The following is a 19,788-nucleotide window of genomic DNA, read 5'->3' as shown; positions in this document are numbered from 1 at the left end:
CTGAGGCTTCTGCATTCTTCGCGTAGTTCTCGAAACTTGGCTTTCAGCTCCATCATCTCCTTTAAGCCCTTCTCTCCATTGGTTATTCTAGTTATCCATTCTTCTAATTTTTTTTCAAAGTTTTTAACTTCTTTGCTATTGTTTTGAATTTCCTCTCGTAGCTCAGAGTAGTTTGATCGTCTGAAGCCTTCTTCTCTCAACTCATCAAAGTCATCCTCCATCCAGCTTTGTTCCGTTGCTGGTGAGGAACTGCATTCCTTTGGAGGAGGAGAGGTGCCCTGTTTTTTAGAGTTTCCAGTTTTTTTGGTCTGTTTTTTCCCCATCTTTGTGGTTTTGTGTACTTTTTGTCTTCGATGACGGTGATGTACAGATGGGTTTTTGGTGTGGATGTCCTTTCTCTTTGTTAATTTTCCTTCTACCAAACAAGACCCTCAGCTGCAGGTCTGTTGGAGTTTACTAGAGGTCCACTCCAGACCCTGTTTGGCTGGGTGTCAGCAGCGGTGGCTGCAGAACAGTGGATTTTCGTGAGACCACAAATTCAGCTGTCTGATAGTTCCTCTGAAAGTTTTGTCTCAGAGGAGTACCCGGTTGAATGAGGTGTCAGTCTGTCCCTACTGGGGGGGTGCCTCCCAGTTAGGCTGCTCAGGGTTGAGGGACCCACTTTAGGAGGCAGTCTGTCCGTTCTCAGATCTCCAGCTGCGTGCTGGGAGAACCACTACTCTCTTCAAAGCTGTCAGTCAGACAGGGACATTTAAGGCTGTGGAGGTTCTCGCTGAGTTTTTGGTTGTCTGTGCCCTGCCCCCAGAGGTGGAGCCTACAGAGGCAGGCAGGCCTCCTTGAGCTGTGGTGGGCTCCACCCATTTCGAGCTTCCTGGCTGCTTTGTTTACCTAAGCAAGCCTGGGCAATGGCGGGCGCCCCTCCCCCAGCCTCGTTGCCGCCTTGCAGGGTGATCTCAGACTGCTGTGCTAGCAATCAGCAAGACTCTGTGGGCATAGGACCCTCCGAGCCAGGTGCGGGACACAATCTCCTAGTGTGCCGTTTTCCAGGCCCGTTGGAAAAGCGCAGTATTAGGACGGGACTGACCCGATATTCCAGGTGCCGTCTGTTTCCCCTTTCTTTGACTAGGAAAGGGAACTCCCTGACCCCTTGCGCTTCCCGAGTGAGGCAATGCCTCGCCCTGCGTCGGCTCGCGCACAGTGCGCTTCACCGACTGTCATGCACCCACTGTTAGGCACTCCCTAGTGAGATGAAACCGGTACCTCAAGCAGAAATGCAGAAATCACCCGTCTTCTGTGTCGCTGGGGCTGGGAGCTGGAGACTGGAGCTGTTCCTATTCGGCCATCTTGGCTCCACCCCCCCGAAGATATTTTTAATATAACCTCTTTTTTCAAACACATTAACTTTTACTCTAAACTTTGTGCATCTACACATTCAATAACATGCCTTCCATATCTTCACCAAATCACTTGCAGAAATGTTAAACAGGAACAGACACAACGCATTCCTGCTGACTTTCCACCCAACCACTAATCAGTGTTATTGTGGAACCAGGAATGAAACTTGCCAACTATATTATTATACACACAATTTAAAAAATCTTGTTTATATAGATATTGTGAAAAATTTTGGAAAATGATTTACAAATACCAAGGCACTGTGTTTGTGGCACATTTTGTTCTGCTCATTAAAAAAGCATGATTTGTTACCAAGATACCCATGATCCCCTAAAAATCACCATTTCATTTCTTACATGCTCACAAACTATATTCAAGAATTCATTCTAGCAATTTTCCACAAATTAAATTTGTCTAATTTCTAAAAAGAAAAAAAAATACTAGAACATCTAAAGTCTTTGGTCACTCTTGAGTTAACCTTCTTCTCTAGCGTCTCTAGTTATAAAATTATTTTCCTGAATACTTTTAATTTTGTTCTATGTTCTCCTATTTAAAATTTTTTATTAAGAATGCACTTTAAAATATATTCCAAGCTGGAGTTTAACAGAATAGCTATATTTTCACTATGGAATAGGATGTTGCCTTAATTGAATTGATACAGAGTAACAAAGAATACTGATTTTAAAATTGCGGTACATTTTCTAACATATCCAAGACTTTAAATAACCATCAAAAGATGGCAACTATCCTTTGTGACAGTATTCTTTCCACTGTTCCCATGGAAATTTCATTAGTCACTGAATACATTTTCACTTTAAAACCAGGTTTCCATTTTCAAAGTATCTTATTGTAAATTTTTTAAAAATCAAAAAGAAAAATTGGAACCATTTGTCTGGTATTAGGACTTTGGATTTTAAAGATTTCTGAAATAATTAAAGCTAGATTTTCTAAACTCTAGGATAAATGTTGAAATCTTAATGTTTATTTGTCTATTTTTCTCCGTACATAGAAATGTCAGCAATCTGAGGCTATGGGCCTTTGTCTTGTTCTTTCCTGTGCCTAGAACAATGTCTGGCACAGAATAGTCAAGTATATTTTGATTAACTAACCCGTGGTTTTATTATTTGGCTAATTAAATGAAGATCATATGATTTTTTCTTTCCCAAGGAACATGTGACTGTCTTTTAGCTCACAATTTTCCCTTCTTGGTCAGAATTAAGGGTGAAGTAGCTGTTTTCCTCTTCACTTTTTTAGTATTTTCAGAGGGAAATTTCTCATCCAAGTAATTTGTAGCAAGAAAACATGAAAATGTGTGCCCTGACCTCATTCCATCTCAAACTCTAGTGAGAGGAATTTAGGCTGAAGGTCAGAACCACTTTATCTTAGATCAAGCTTGTTCAAGGCTTGGGCCACACACGACCTAGCATGGCTTTGAATGCCACCCAACACAAATTCGTAAACTTTCTTAGAACCTTATGAGATTTGCGTGTTTGTGATTTTTTTTTAAAGCTCATCAGTTATCGTTAGTGTTGGTGTATTTTATGTGTAGCCCGAGACAATTCTTCTTTCAATGGGGCCCAGGGAAGCCAAAAAAGATTGGACACCCTGTCTTAGATCATAGTTCAAGGTTGGTTCTTGTTCTTCCCCTCAGCCGGTGACTTGGCTGATTGTAGTCAATGCCTAAAGATGCTATACTGTGAGTAGGGCAGGATGAGTTGGTTACTGTCGCAGCTCCGACACAAGTAGAATGTGGTTCCTGTAGAATAAAAATAATATTCTTTACTATTATTGAGAGATAAACAGAAGGTTGAATTTCAGTTATTTCAATGTATCATAATGAGAAGGGAATGGGTTTTGGAATCAGATCTGAGTTCAAATCCTGACTCTGCCATTTAGGGACTGTGTATCCTTAGGAAAATCCCCCACAATCTCTGATTCTTGGTTTCTGCACCTTACAGTTTTTGTGGGGATTGAAATAAGTTTATTTATGCAAGGCATCTAGTACAGAGCTTTGCATATAGTAGGCCTTCCAATGTGGCTTATATTGTTATTTTAATATCCAGTCAGAAAATACAGACGGTATTGTTTGTATAACCCAACAGTCCCTTGCCATTATCTTTGGTGTCCTTGATAAATTTAGGTGCCTTGCACAACTGAGCAAAGAGAATGACACCCTCACGATAGCTGTATCATAAACTGGCATTATATGCATATATTACTGATTTTTAAAATAATACTTAATTTTGATACACTGTGTGGTTGTAAGTGGAAGGGGGTGGATTTAGGCTACAGGACAGGTCAGTTAAGAAGTTTTCTGGAGCTGAAGGAATGGGACACCTTAATGAAGTACTTAGATTCTCTGTGTGCTGCATCTTTGACACCAAGGTTACATGAGTGAAAGAAACCCTTGCTATGTTGCAAGGGAATTGTCCGATCATTTTGAACAGTGACCCTGTAGCATCCAGAACATCAGCCCCAGGGCTCCTTTTCCCCTTCTCTACATCTGAGCACTGCACTACGTACATCGAGGATGAAGAAACACTACAAAAGTAACATGGTCTTTGCCTTCAAGGGGTTTTAACCTAAATAAGCACAGAAACTAAAACTTATGAGTATGAGACACAGGGTGGAATAGTGGGATAAGCCTGAACTGCGAACTAGAAAATCTGCTTTCGAATCTCCATTTTGCTGCCAAATAATCTTGAGTAAGTACAAATTCCCTGTGTAAAATAAAAGCATGACAGATGCTTTCTCTAGGTTCTCCCATTTCTGAATTTGATAATTCTGCTCTGCAGAAAAAAATAATAATAACTACAATTAAATTGGATGTCTGTGACTATGACTTTACCATATCAAGTGAAAATATAGTACAAATTGGTATAATAGCACTGTGGAAATATAGTATAAATTGATACAATAGCACTGTGTCCAAAATCTTTGTTAGGTTGAAAACAAGATTTAAGGTAGAAAATGAAGAAGTGATCACCTAGCCATAAATTTTCAACACCAAGGGATTTTGAGAAATTATAGATATTAATGTTCTCTCTTCTTGAGTCAAGGTTAATAAAATAAGAGCTCCTGGAAGAGATAGGCCTAGTGGCATATTATGAAGAAGGTGGGAAATAGGTATCTGGAGAAAGAGAGAAATCCCTTCTTCTCTAGGTCTCTTAAATGTTAGTGTTCCTTGGGGTGCATCTTAGATATTCCTCTCTTTTTCCTCTGCATACCTTACATAGCCATCTCCACCATGGTCACATTAAATGTTCCATTGATAAAATAAAAATTACATTAAAGATTCACAAATCCCCAGCCCTGAACTTTCTCCTGAGTTCTCACTCCCTACTTCACATTTCCATGTTTCAAAGTTTTGTCAAACAAAACATATCTAAAACATGACTGGTCCCATTGTTCCCCCTGGACATCCCCTTTTTTCCTTCCTCTCTCAGTAAATGGAACCACTAGCTTCTCAATTTCCCAAGCCCAAAACCTGGATAATATTCTTAATCCGTTCTTCTAAGTTACCTTCTATATCCAATCAATTCTTCAAATATTCATCATCTTCTACTGTGTGCCAGGCCCTGGTCAAAGCATTTGAGATTTATCAGTGAACAAAATAGACCAAAATAAGCTACTTTCCCTCTGTGGAATTTAAATGAAGCGTTGGTGCCCCCGATTCTGCTTAAATTTCTCACAAATTCATCGAGTGTTCTTTACCTCACTGTCATTACCCTACTTCCAAGCATTCTCCACTCTTATTTCCTCTGACAGTCTAACAAGTCTCCTTTCCTCCTGCCTCCAACTCTCTTGCCATCCGGTAGCCTGAGTGAACATGTTAAAATCCAAATCTGATCAAATCACTCCCCAGCATAAATCTCTTCAACAGCTGCCAACACCCTAGGGTGCCATTTAATCTCTTTTAAGCATTTGTGACCTGACCCTTCTTCCTTAAGTATTTCCTGTTGTAACACTTCCCACTTTGGTACTACCTACTCCTACTATACTGAACTTCTTCCAACTGCCCTAAAGGACCTTGCTCTCTTTCTCACACCCTGTGCTTTTGTAATTGTTGTTATCCTGCTTGGAATGTTCTTCCCCACTTTCTTCTTTTTCTCACTGTTCCTATTCATTCTTCAAGCTATTGCCTAAATGTCACTTTCTCAGGGAAGCCCTTTCTGTATCCCATAGATTGGTGAGCTGCTCCTGTGTTGAGTTTCCCTTGTACCCCACGTCAGACCTCTGCTTGCATTAGTCACAGATTCCTGCTGTTGCTTGTTTGCTGGTCTGTGGTCCAAATTAGATAAGCATTGTATTACAAGGACCTCGTTTGCCTTGTTCTCTGCCACATCCTAGAAGCTAGCACAGTATGGGGCCCTGACTAGACCCTTAAATATTTATTACATGAATGAATGATTAATCCATGAATGAATGAATGAATGAGATGAACACTTGGAGCAGCAGACACCCAGAACTATTAGGCCTCTCTAACATAGTGTCATCCCTATTGAAGTCAGTAGGGGTCCAGCATGACACACACATCACTGTCTAGCCCTAAGAATCATTACTATAGTTTAAGTCTAGTTGAATTTGGATAGAAATTTTTCTCAGCATTCCAGTTACTGTAATATATGGTTACTGTAACTGCAAATTTTTGTTGTAGTTTTAAGTGTCTCTTGGGTTAAATATACTTCAATATAAATCCCCACTAGACTTTGTGTCACAAGGTTCAGTCTTTAGATGCATTTCAAACCCACACATAGTTTTTCATATTGTACCCCAAACATCCCCTGCCATAAGTCTTTTTATAAAACAAGTATTTCATCTCTGAAATGTATTAACCAATAATGATCAATAACATGTGATTGGCACAGAATGCTTCTTAAATTCTGAGAATGCTGGGACCTCTCTTCCCAAAGTCAAAACACTGGTAGAGTGCAAAACTTTGAGAATAATAGGCAAGACTGTTCCATACACCAGAGAATATAGGTCACATTTAGAATAACAGTGACCTGAGGTTTGAGATCATTGTTGCCTGAGGTTTTAAATCATAGCTTCACATTAGAATCACTTAGAGAGCTTCTAAAAACACAGTTAAATCAAACCCATCAACATGTCTAGGGATGGACCTCAGGAGTCAGTATTTCAGCTCTCCAGGTGATCCTAAACAGAACCATTTCTGTAGCCCATAAATATATATATAATGATTAAATAGCAGCCACTTGGACTTGTACATCCAGAAGGGAGATTTAATGTCATTATAGCAGAGAGTGCTCTGTTTGTCTCTATTTTTGGCCTATGGGGGAATCCATTTTCAACTCAGATACTATTTACCCACTCTGAAGGAAAACTAACCTTCCTCAGAATTATGTAATAGAGTTGTCTGGCCATACAAATAAGAAAAGTAATCTCTTCTGGGATATTTAATAGCAGACATTTTTTTTTTTTTTTTTTTTTTTTTTTTTTTTTTTTTTTTTTTTTTTTTTGAGACGGAGTCTCGCTCTGTCACCCAGGCTGGAGTGCAGTGGCGCAATCTCGGCTCACTGCAAGCTCCGCCTCCCGGGTTCACGCCATTCTCCTGCCTCAGCCTCTCCGAGTAGCTGGGACTACAGGCGCCCGCCACCACGCCCGGCTAATTTTTTTGTATTTTTAGTAGAGACGGGGTTTCACCGTGGTCTCGATCTCCTGACCTCGTGATCCGCCCGCCTCGGCCTCCCAAAGTGCTGGGATTACAAGCGTGAGCCACCGCGCCCGGCCAATAGCAGACATTTTATAAAGCATTTCAGAGAAAAGAATCATGTTATTCCTGACATTGATTGATACTAAGTGAACTGAGCAATTGCATGAGTAGAGCTTGATAATTTTCTGTAAATGGAAATAAAGGTACCTAGGTTTGGTAAGTTTTCTGACTCTCCAGACTAGGTGAGCTCCCTGTCATTTCTATACATGCCTTTCAATAATCTTACTTTTAATAGAGCTTACATTGATTTGTGTGATTTTTTAAAAATTCCTTCCTTATTCTCCTACTTTACTGTAAGCTCCAGGAGTGGAAAGACTGTGTTTTCACTCACCATATCCTTACCCAACCTTGTTCTTAGTAGAGATTGGAACATACTCATTAAACAAAAGAGAGGAGAGGTTGGGGAAGTGAGGAAGGAGGAAAGCTTTAAACTACTTCACATCACATGTCTCCTGGAAAAGTATTTTATGCATATTAGAATCTCCACTCATGAAAGTTCTGCTCTATTCAGTTTCTAGAAATCAAGCACCAACAAAGAAAACCTCAACATGTTTGCAAAGCCAATGCAGTTTCATCAGGTCACTGGGTCAGCATCATTTGGAATATTTCACCTTATTTACCTTTTCATTTTGAGACATCATTTAAAAATATTATAAGACTGTAATGAGAACAAGGTTGTATCTTTTGTCTTGATCAATATTGTATCCCTAGTAGCTGGCACTGTGTGGGATTTAAGGTAGGTACTCAATACATATTTCTTTAATAAATGCTGAAGAAGATAAGTGAGTATATGAATGAATGAAGCAGCATTTCAACACAGCCTAGTATACACTGGAAAGAAAATGGACAGATTTTAGACAAATTCAGAAGAAAATCTTTACAGGTCTAGAACAGAGAAAATTTGCTTAACTACATAGCTATAACAGAGTATAATAAGCATAGATAATTTCAGCAACATTTTTAAAACAAATTCATATTCAGCAGTTTTTCCTATCTTTCTAGTGGCACTGGGGACACAAGATGTATGTGAGCAAAAAGTTTTGAAAATAAAGTTAGGAATGTAGTTTATAAAATTTCTAGTGTTCTTTGTTTAAATCATTTGAAGTCTAACCTGATTTATTTTTTTAAACACTAGGGAATTTTTCATGGTTACTGCATCAAAAAGTACAGATTTAACATCTCACAAAATGACAGCAGAACATGAGGTTAGTACCTGTATCAAGGATTTGAAATCTCCAGCCTCATTCTTCAGTACTCAATTTCACTTCTATTGCACTTTATCCCTGTGAATATCTTAGTGGTTCCTTAGTATACCAATTAAGAAAACTCACAGTTTAGCGAACTTTTAAATCTTGATCTATAAATTACATGTTTCTACGTAGCTGCTTCTCTTTCTGTGATGCCAGTTTCAACAAGAAAAGAACAACTGGGATTCACCGACGCTATACACTGGTGTTTGCTCTTTCTGTGAGTGGCAAAGGCAACATCTGTACTCTGAAGGCTCCCTTGGTTTATTTGAAAACTTCCAGAGTTCCAATCAGATAAAGACCAAGCTCTTTACCGTGTCCATCAAGGCCTTCTGTCAATGTATTCTGTCATTTTTCTAATTTCTCCTTCTCTATTAGGGATTTCCAGAGAAACAGAACCAACCAGGGTGTGTACGTGCATGTGTGTGTGTGTGTCTGTGTAGAGGCGAAAGAGAGAGAGATTGAAAGAGATGAACTGGCTCACACTATCATGGAGGGTCAAGTCCAAAATCTTCAGGTGAAGCTAGCAGTGGAGACCCAGGAAAGAATTGTAGTCTGAGTCCTACAGGCAGTTTGCTGACAATTCCTTCTTGTTTGGGAGAGGTCAGTGTTTGTTGTATCAAGATCATCAACTGATTGGATGAGGCTCATCCTCATTATGGAGGGTAATCTGCTTTAGTCAACGTCTGTCTGTTTAAGTGTTAATCTCATGCAAAAAGTATTTTCACAGAAACATTCAGAATAATATTTGACCAAATATCAAGGCACTGTGGCCCAGCTACATTGACACACAAAATTAATCATCACATCTTCTATCTAAATTATGTAGATTTCCTTAACATTATCAGCCCCACCCCTACACCATACATGCTATACTCATTCTAGCCTTTCTTTGTCTCCCAGTAACAACCACTTTCTTATCTGCCAAGAATGTCTTCAAAATTCTCTCCTGATGATTACCAGACTGTATTGTGGGTTGTAATCATCAGAACTAGCAAAGAATAGAGAGGCCCGACCTTGTGGGTCTGACACAGGGCCTGGGTATCTGCATTTTACCAAGTTTCATAAATGATTCTGATACATACCAAAGTTTGAGAAACATTTCTTTAGTCAAAAGTATATCCTACATTCAAGTGGCCCCTCGACATTCCCTTTATTTCAAAAGTTATACTTGCATGATCTCATCCCAATCCAAAAGATATTTTTCCTTTTGTAAACTCCAACACTTTGAATATATCTCACACAATTTCAAATTTCCTTTTATATCCCCTTAAAATAGTTTTCTAAGTGTGTTCTATTTGTATGCATTTCTGTACAATGTGTTTTGAGGGTATTGACCTCAAAACATATACAGCATACAGCATAATCTAATACATGAAAAGATTCTCAACCCTGGATTCACTTTAGAATCACTTGGTGGATTTTTGAAAATCCCTATGCTCATGTTTCATTTCCAGAGCTTCTGATTTAATTACCAGGGGTGGACATTGGGCACCAGTATGTTTTAGAAGTTCTCCAGGTGATTCCAGTGTATTCTCAACCAGGACTGAGAATCACAGTTACTGTGAAAAGAGATGAGAGGAAGGAATCTTTGTCCTTTTGGTATCATGGTATATCCCTGGTACCCAGGGCAGTGCCAGATGTGTGGTAGGTCAAATATTTGATTGAATCGGTCAAATATTTGACCGTTTTCTTTTCTGTATGAATTCTGTAAAATTTCTTTCACTTCTCTAAGCCTCAGTTCACCACGTTTATAGAATGGGAATAACAATACCTATATCAATAATGATGGTTTTGAAGAATAAATGAAATGACAAGTTATTTGTCACATAGCAGATGCTGATCAAAAGTGAACTCCCTTTCCTTCAAAAGTTGGTGTTCTCATCCTATTTCTGACACTGGCAGGAATTCTGTGGGCACAAAAACTTAATACATGTGAAATGTGTATTGAATGAATGAGTTATGAAAAATTAAATGATAGATACATTATCTGGGACTAAAACGTGATAATGTCTCATTTTAATTGTTGGCTTTGTGGATTCCACTGTCCCACTCCAGGGAAGAGATAAGACAGTTAATATTAATCACAGGATATGTTGCAATTATTTATGCTATATTTCTGTCAGTACCTGCTAAAAAGGAGAGCAGTTATAGTTTATGTGAAATTTCTCTTATTAAAATGAAGGCACAGTAATTAAGAAACTGGAACGTGATCAAATGAACTCATTTGGTCCCAAATCTTACTTGCAATAACATGCTTAATTTTCATTGACTCTGAGAGACCTTAAAGGTCACTGTGTAATGCTAGGACTACATAGGGAAATGAAGAGAGGAGCACACTTTTGAATTGTCCCTTCATTTGTCTGTGGTGTGTATGTGTGAACTCCACACTTGCCGGTGGTGTGCCTGTGTTCACACAAACACACATAGTTTGGTGAAATGCAAACTTTGCAATACAAAATGTTGAATTAAACTTGGTCTGTGTGTCAGGACTCTGTGAGCTGGTGAAGGGCTACTTTTATTTCTAAATTGTCACTAGCTATTCAACTTCTGCTTTTCTTCTTCTCTCTAGCTGTAAGTGTGGGAACTTCTGACTTTTTTCTCTTTCTTCCTTCCTGTTACTCAGAAAATAAACATAAAAGGAACAAGTGAGTTTTTGCAAAGAACTGTTAGGAACCTGCTTGAGCAAGTAATAATAGCCTGAGGAAAAATGCTGTATGCCAAGGATCTAGCTTCAAACAAAACCTGGGTGTTCTGTGACTTGAGATGGGCCTGTGAACACAGGAGGCTCTCCATGTTGGGCTAATTTGATTCAGTAACAGTGAAGACATCGAAACAAAATATGCAAGGGTTACCAGTTGACATTTTATCACAGAAGTTTGCTTGGATGAAAAAAATGGCACAGGAAAATCTGTATGTGGGGCTACTATATACATTAAACCTTAAATTATATTTTGAAATTTTTATTTTATTTTATCTTATTTTATTTTATTTTATTTTATTTTGAGATGGACGCCATTCTCCTGCCTCAGCCTTCCAAGTAGCTGGGACTATAGGCGCCCGCCACCACACACAGCTTTTTTTTTTTTTTTTTTTTTTGTATTTTTAGTAGAGATGGGGTTTCACCATGTTAGCCAGGATGGTCTTGATCTCCTGACCTCATGATCCACCCACCTCGGCCTCCCAAAGTGCTGGGATTATAGGCATCAGCAACTGCGCCCGGCCATTTTGAAATTTATGACACAATAGTTAAGATTCCTATAATGAAAAGGCAGAAACTAAACTCTGGTGCTGCATTTACTGTATTAGTTCTGTAAAGAAAATAAAAATCACTTGTCATAAACAACACTTTCAGGTTTTCATCTCTTTTCTGAAATTGATTGGCAGGAAACAGATCACGTTGTGACTGGCTTGATAACAGAGACATAAGCAAAAGCATTAGGCTACTTCTAAGAACCACTGTCATTCCAATAAATTATCTATATATGCCCCCACTATGTACGGTAACTTTTTGCAGGGGACAGTGTATGATGAAGTCATTAATTGATGAAGGTGCAAAGCAAAAGCCCTAGGATACTCATGACATTTCAACCTTCCACTAAATTGTGAGATCTTGATATCTTACTAATTGTATATCCAGACTAAAGGAACAACTCCAGGGATGAGAGTGGGCTGCATTCAGGTAGAGAGTGGACCTATGACTTTCTTTCTAGAGAAGATTCCCAAGTGGATTGATTCAGCCCATGAACTTGAAGCTAGAGATAAGGAATATGTGGGGAGAATGAGTGACCCTGAATGAGTCTCTAGATTGAAAACATCCCTATAATATAGTCCTTTAAGTCCAAAAAACTTTTAAAACACTATTTGGAATCTTGTAAAATAGAAGACCAGTTTTCAAAGTAATTAGAAACAACTTTCTAACAACTCAGAAAAGAGAAATAATCGGGGTTATCCTTTTACATTGTGAGAGGTGACTGCTGAATGCATTTGGAGCAAAGCACATAAAATTAAGCAAGCCCTTATTGAAATAAAAAACAAAACTGCAGGATTATTTATAGCCTTCATCCATTTTCAATGTATTTGACCACAAATCTTTTCAAAACGCTAGACTAATTCCAGCTCTTTCACTGGACTAATTTTTAATGAATTCATTTAAAAAACACTCAGTAATTTAAACTGATTAGTTTCTCAGACTCCAGTTGTCGTTTTAATCAATCATCCACATAATGTAATCTTTCTGAAAGAGAAGTCCAATCATGTCCCTCTCTATTTGAAAAAATCCCCTTGTTTCCCAGTGACTCCCTTTAGTTTTCCAGATCTAGAGTAGAATGCAGCACAAGGCCCTTTATGTTCTGCTGACAGTCCTAGTCTCTGCCACAACTTCTTGTTCACTTATGCCCAAGAGTTACCCAACCTCTAGCTGGGCATGGTGGCAGATGCCTGTAATCCCAGCTATTTGGGAGGCTGAGGCAGGAGAATCGCTTGAACCTGGGAGGTGGAGGTTGCAGTGAGCCAAGACCACAACATTGCACTCCAGCCTGGGCAACAAGAATGAAACTCTGTCTCAAAAAAAAAAAAAAAAAAAAAAAAAAAAAAAAAAAAAAAAAAACAAAGGATTTACCCAACCTCTCAGTCTCCTAAACACTCTGTAAGTACTTCCTGGCCTCTAAGCCATTCGCCATAAAATCTCTTCCTGGAATTACACAATATCATTTTAAAATCAGGGTTTCCACTCAGTAAACTCTTCTTTGATCCTGAAGAAAATTACTTTTACCTCTCATTGGGCTTCCATTATACTTAAGATATTTTTCTATTTTAGCACTTGAACAGGTCACTGCAGTTATTTTGATTAAATGCTTCTTTCTCCCACCAGACCTCATGAGGTCTGGGATTGGGTCTTATTCATGTTTGTATTTACTCTGGGAGAAAAGAGTGCCAAGTGCATTTGGAGAAAGGTATGTTACCCAAAATTAAGCAGGTCTTTCTTTTTTCTTTTTAACTGCAGAACTTCTCATTGCCTGACTCATACAAAGATATTAAGAGACCTTCTTCCCCATAGTTCTCACAATTGTCTGATCACTCTCCCTCAGTAATAGATTGAATGGTCACCCTCAAAAAAATATGTCCATACTCTAATGGGAGAAACCTAGGGGTGTGATTTAAGCCCTGAATCTAATGACAAGTTTCCTTATAAGAAATCAAAGAGGAGAAAGCAATGTTAAGATGGAGGCAGAGATTGACATGATCCAACCACAAGCGGGGGAACCTGGAACCACCAGAACCTGGAAAAGGCAAGGCCAAATTTTCCCCTAGAAACTTCAGCAGGAGCATGTCCCTGCCAACATCTTGTTTTCAGACTTCTACCCTCCAGAACGTCGAGTACCCTCCAGAGCTTCTAGAGAACACATTTCTGTTGTGATAAGCCACCCAGTTAACGGTAATTTGTTACAACAGCCCTAGGAATCTAATAAACTCCTCCCTTTTCAGTTGCCTCCATTATTTGTTATTCTGATGCCTCCTTATATGATAGTTTTCCCCATAGTTCTGTACCTGCTCCTCTTACTTTACACTGTAACCTGGAGTGAACTTACCTACTCCAGACCACCACATATTTTTCTGATCCAGATCTTTATTTCCTGTGCTCTATATCTGTTTAGCCAACTTCTTGTTAGACACTGTAAATGTACTAACCTGTAGGTTATTCAAAATACACTCATCTCTTTGTCTCTCTCTCTCTCTCTCTCTTTCCTATAAAACTCCTTTTGGATGGCCTATTTTCTGCCTGGTACCATTGGGAGGGCACTTTACAATAATTTCTGATATGAACTCTTAATCCTATCAGCATCACAAGTCCTTGTTGAACATATTTTTTAAGACAGAATTTATTCTTCTAACTATAGAACAATTTTAGATAAATTGAAATTATTGAAAAATAGAAAGAAAAACAACTTACTCATAACCTCACCATCTAAGACAATCACCATTAACCATTGAGTGCACTTCATTCCAGTCATTTTGTTATATAATTTTTTCATATTTGTGATCAGGGTATACATACTTTTACATACTTATAGATTGATGAGAACATCTCACTTGTTTTCAGAATTGTCAGTGTTTGTTTTAGACATCTCTGAAACATAACTTCTCATCTATTATCAATAATCTCCTAAATTAATTTTAAAATAGTGCTTGCTCATCATCTTCACTTTGACTTGAACCAGAGCCCAGGCGCTAAACTAGTTTTCCACCTTGTGTTACTTTCCAGTAGAGCCATAATCATTAAAATAGCGTGAGATGATGTAGTCTGTCATGAAATCTACTCTACATTGCCCAAACCTGCTGAAGAATTATCATATGCAATTGTTTCTGGAATGTCATCATTCAGTTTAGATTTCACAGTTGATGTTAATATGGGAGGGATAAATTGCTCACATACTGCCTAGCCTGAAGCTGATTAGTTTCGTAAGTACATGTATGATCACAAAGCCAGAGATGGAAGTGCTCTGCCTTCAATGACAATGTCTTTTACTACTGGATATTTCATTGTAATTTTTAGACTCCAAAGTGTGAAAATGTTAAGCTTAAAAGTCCTAAATGGAGATTATATCAGAATATTTTATAAAGCTTTTGACAGAACAGTGGATTTTCTTCCCACAGTTTTCGCTGAAGTCAACTTTTAGAGCACAAGTTGCCTCTTCCACAGCAGCAAGGGGTCAATGCTCTCAGGTATCCTTTGTCCTCATCACCTCCCACCCTTGCCAGCTATCCTGACTCACCAAATTTTGTAACTGTTTTAATCACTGATGTTGTGAAAGATATTAATCTCATCTCTATTCTGCTCAAAATGTGGGAAAATCTTTTCTCAGTTCATCAGCAACAAGATTAGACCTTTTCAAAAGAGGAGATTAGAAATCAGGCACATAAAAGTTAGAAATGGGTGCATGCATAAATATGGATTAGTGACCCAATGGCTTGTCTGCAGATCACTGCAACTTGAGTACACTCTGCACTCCCAGAGAGTTGCATATTGGTTGTCCATGACCTATCCCCAACCTGTAGACTTGTGGGAATATCCAGCCCCATCCAGAGCTCATTCATCACTCAGAGAGACGTGGAATCCCATAAGCTTCTCCCTATGTCCTCTCACCAGGTTGGTTCTAGCTTTTGGGTCCTTGTAGGGCTGCCTCAATTACCTCCAAGTCATTTGACTGCTGGTCTTCCTGTTCCCTTAAAAATCCCTGTGCCATGGTCCCATTCAGACCACATTTCCCAAAGATGATAGTTGCCAAGATGCCCCAAGGTGAGTGCCCAGTGTTACCCTATATAAAGCAAGAACCCCCAGTCTCCCTTATGACAGACTGAGTCAGGAACATTTTTAAGGAGTAATTCTCCTGATTTTTAAGAGTAAGTTCTCCTGATGTTTAACTTTCAGCATTTCACTTCATGCCCTTTCCCCAAGAGAAGAAGGTCAAGGCCAGTAGCTCCCGGGAAGTTTCCATTTTTTCCATACTGGCTGGGATTTTATAACACTCCATCAGCAAATTGTCTTTACAGAGTCAGTAGGTTCTTGTTTTTGAGACTTCACTGACACAAAAGTAAAGAAAGTCTGGCCCTAGAGGAAATTGTTTACCTTTCTAGTTTTATTCCCAGGACTCTGGTGGCTCCTAGACATTAACTCTAGGCTCAGATCCTGTTGAAAGATTTTCTTTGTCTTTTTTTTTTTTTTTTTTTTTTTAAACACTGGGGCTCCTGGCAGTCCAGTCCTATTTGTTGAACTGTTGATTGGGAAGTATTTTCTACACGCTGTCCTATCTCTGGATACTTCCAAGTCATGGTTGGATCTGGCAAGTAAAGCACAACATCTGAGGTTATAGTAACAATGACAAAAATACAAGTACTAGTCAGCATGGGAGACACATGGAGACTTCTAGAAGGCAGTACTTAAAATACCAGGCAGGTTGACTGTCAGCAAGAGGGAAGCCTGTGGCAGGTAGCAGTTCCACAGGCACAGAGTAAGGGATCAAAGGCAAAACTCCATTCAGTTAAAAAAGAAAAAACCTTGCAAACACAAGATATGGTCTGAGCCTCATCAGGGGTGTTACCATGCAAGGACTGAGGCCAAGGGAATTGCTCATAAACTTAGCAGTCAGAATTAGTTTGCAAACTGAGCATAGGGGTCTCAAAAGTACACAGATGCTCAATAATCGAAACTGATATGTATTTCAGGTCCAGACAAGATTGAGCTAATGTTAATTCCCAGGCTGATGGTAAACAGCAGGGCTTCTCAAATTTTATTGTATGTTTAAACAATTCGCCAAAGAAATCTTTTGAAAAATGCACATTTTTGATTCAGTAAATCTGGAGTTGGTTCTGATCATCTGCAATGCTGACAAGCTTCCAGGTGATGCAGATACTGCAGATCTGTGATACACACTTTGTGTGTGTGTCTTTTTATATTCGTTTATTCGTTTTTTTTTTATTTTTTATTTTTTGAGACAGAGTGTCACTCTGTCAACCAGGCTGGAGTGCGATGCCACAATCTCGGCTCACTGCAACCTCCACCTCCTGGGTTCAAGCAGTTCTCTACCTCAGCCTCCCGAGTAGCTGGGATTACAGGCACCCACCACCAAACCTGGCTAATTTTTTGTATTTTTAGTAGAGACGAGGTTTCACTATCTTGGCCAGGCTGGTCTTGAACTCCTGACTTCGTGATCCACCCACCTCAGCCTCCCAAAGTGCTGGGATTACAGGCGTGAGCCTCCGCGCCTGGCCTTGATTTGTTTTTCAATGTTGAAGTAATTTTTAGTTTACAGAGAAGTTGCAAACACAGTACAGAGCTCCTACACACCCTTCAACCTGCTTCCCCTAATAACATCTAATGTGTACATTTGTCAAAACCGATAAATGAACATTGCTACAATACTAGCAACTAAACTATAGACTTTATTTGGAATTCTCCATTTGTTCTACCAATGTTTCTTTCTGTTCCAGGATCCAATTTGGGATCCCACATTGCATTTGGTCATCATGTTTCCTTAGTTTCCACAGATCTGTGACAATTTCCCAGGTTTTCCTTGTTACTCATGACCTTGACAGTTTGAAGAGTATTTTGTAGAATATCCCTCAATTTTGTCTTCATATATCTGAGATTACATGAAGATTAAATTTGGGTTATGAGCGTTTAGGAAGACCACAGAAGTGAAATGCCTTCTCATTGCATCCTAGCAGAGGGTACATGATGACAGCATGACTTTACACTGGGGATATTAAACTTGATCCTGTGGTTAATGTGATATTTACCAGGTTGCTAAAGTTATTATTTTTCCCTTTTCATACTCTGTTCTTTGGAAGTGAGTCTAGGTGTGGTCAATGGTTCTCAAATTTGAGCCTGCATCAGAATCGCTTGGAGGACTTATTAAAACTAGGCTCTTTTTTCAGTTTCTGATTCAGCAGGCCTGGGGTGGGGCCAAGAATGTGCATTTCTAAAAAGTTCTTTGGTGATGGTGATGCCGCCTAGTCCAAAGGCCACACTTTGAGAACTACTGGTCTAGAACATTTGTCCTTAGTTGCTGAGCCTTAGACTTGAGTCAGAATTGCCTGGGAATAATTTTAGAAATATATATTCCCAGGCTTTGTCCTTGGCAGTTCTGACCTATGCCGGCTCATAGGAGTTGGCATTTTTACAAATGCAAGTCAGGCTTGAGAACCATGAGGTTACTGCTACTCTGCAATAATCTGATTAAAGTGTAATTGGCCGAGAGCCTGGGGACAAGTGCTCAGGCAGCAGGTGGGGTCACAACAGCTCCAGCTGTAAGAAGCAAAGGGTGGGAGAGCCTGGGAACCCAGCAGGGTCTGAATCATAGGCCTTCAGGCTGCCTGGGTCTGACCTTGCTGTCTTTATTCATCCCTCCAGGAATTCTCTGTATTATTTTGATTTGTCTGAATCACGATTGCTCAGAAGCAGACAGCACCAGCAAGCCAGCACTCAACCCTAAGACCAGCCTTCAGTGAGCAGTCTGCTGAAATTCTAAAACAGAGTAAGGCATAGCATAGTACTGTTTACCAGCATCAACTAATTTATTTTATTGCCTAAATCTTAAGTTCTTCAATATTCATGCAAAAGATGTTGTATGATTACAAAGATTCCAAAAGAAAATTGGTGGGAGGGGGTGATGAAGGAGGGAGAGATTAAAAAAAAAAAAAAAAAAACTAAAGAAGTAAGGAAAACGTTTTGCTTACATGAACTTCAGAAAAAAATTTAATTTATATAATTTTATCATATAATTATTATAGTTGTTATTATTCAGCCTTTTATTCCATTATTGTAAAAACTCACTATTACTTATAAAAATTACCTTTATCCTTGGTGAATATGATGAAAACTATTACCATTTTTAATTGACAAAAAACAATTCTGTGTAATAAAGACAATTTCAAATAAGTTTAAATGATATTTTACATAATAAAATAAACTTTTTATTTAAAACATAAAGGTAGCCAGGCTTGGTGGCTCACACCTACAATCTCAGCACTTTGGGAGGCCGAGGTGGGCGGATAACTTGAGGTCAGAAGTTCGAGACCAGCCCAGTGAACATGGCAAAATCCCGTCTCTATCAAAAATACAAAAATTAGCTGGGTGTGGTGGTACACACCTGTAATCCCAGCTACTCGGGAGGTTGAGATGCGAGGATCTCTTGAACCCAGGAGGTGGAGGTTGCAGTGAGCCGATATTGCGCACTGCACTCCTGCCTGGGTGACAGAGCGAGACTCCATCTCAAAAACAATAAAAAAATTTAAAAGTAATAAAAATTTAAATAAAACGTAAAGGTCCCTAAGATTCTTTAAAATGAGATTTTTCTCTGTATTACTTTCCTGGGGCTGCCACAACAAATTGCCACAAACTTAGAGGCTTAAAACAACAGAAATGTGTTCTCCTACAGATTTGGAGGCCAGAGATAGAAACTAAGGTGTTGGTAGCTTCTAGAAGGCTCTGGGGGAGAATCTTTTTCATGCCTCCCTTCCGGCTTCTGGTGGCTGTTGGCAATCCATGGTGTCCCTAAGCTTATGGCAGCTCGTCAATTGCTATCTTCATGTGAGCTTTTCTTTTGTCTCCATATGTCTTAACTCTCCCTCTCCTTTCTCTTATAAGAATGTATGTTATTGAATTTAGAGTTTGCCTAAATCCAATACTGTCTCATCCTGAGATCCTTAATTAGTATCTGCAAAGATCCCATTTCTAAAGGTCACATTTACAAGTGTACTGGGGGTTAAGGCTTGAACATATCTTTTGTGGTGGACACAGTTCAACCCACTACAATTTCAGATATAGTTTGGGTGCTTACACCCTCTAAATCTCATATCGAGGTGTAATAATCTCCCTTGTTGGAGGTGGGGCCTGGTGGAAGGTATTTA

Source organism: Symphalangus syndactylus, chromosome 7 (genome assembly GCF_028878055.3).
Source record: "Symphalangus syndactylus isolate Jambi chromosome 7, NHGRI_mSymSyn1-v2.1_pri, whole genome shotgun sequence".
NCBI lineage: Eukaryota > Metazoa > Chordata > Mammalia > Primates > Hylobatidae > Symphalangus > Symphalangus syndactylus.
The sequence above is the reverse complement of the archived record's forward strand: the minus strand, read 5'-3'. Positions refer to the sequence as shown.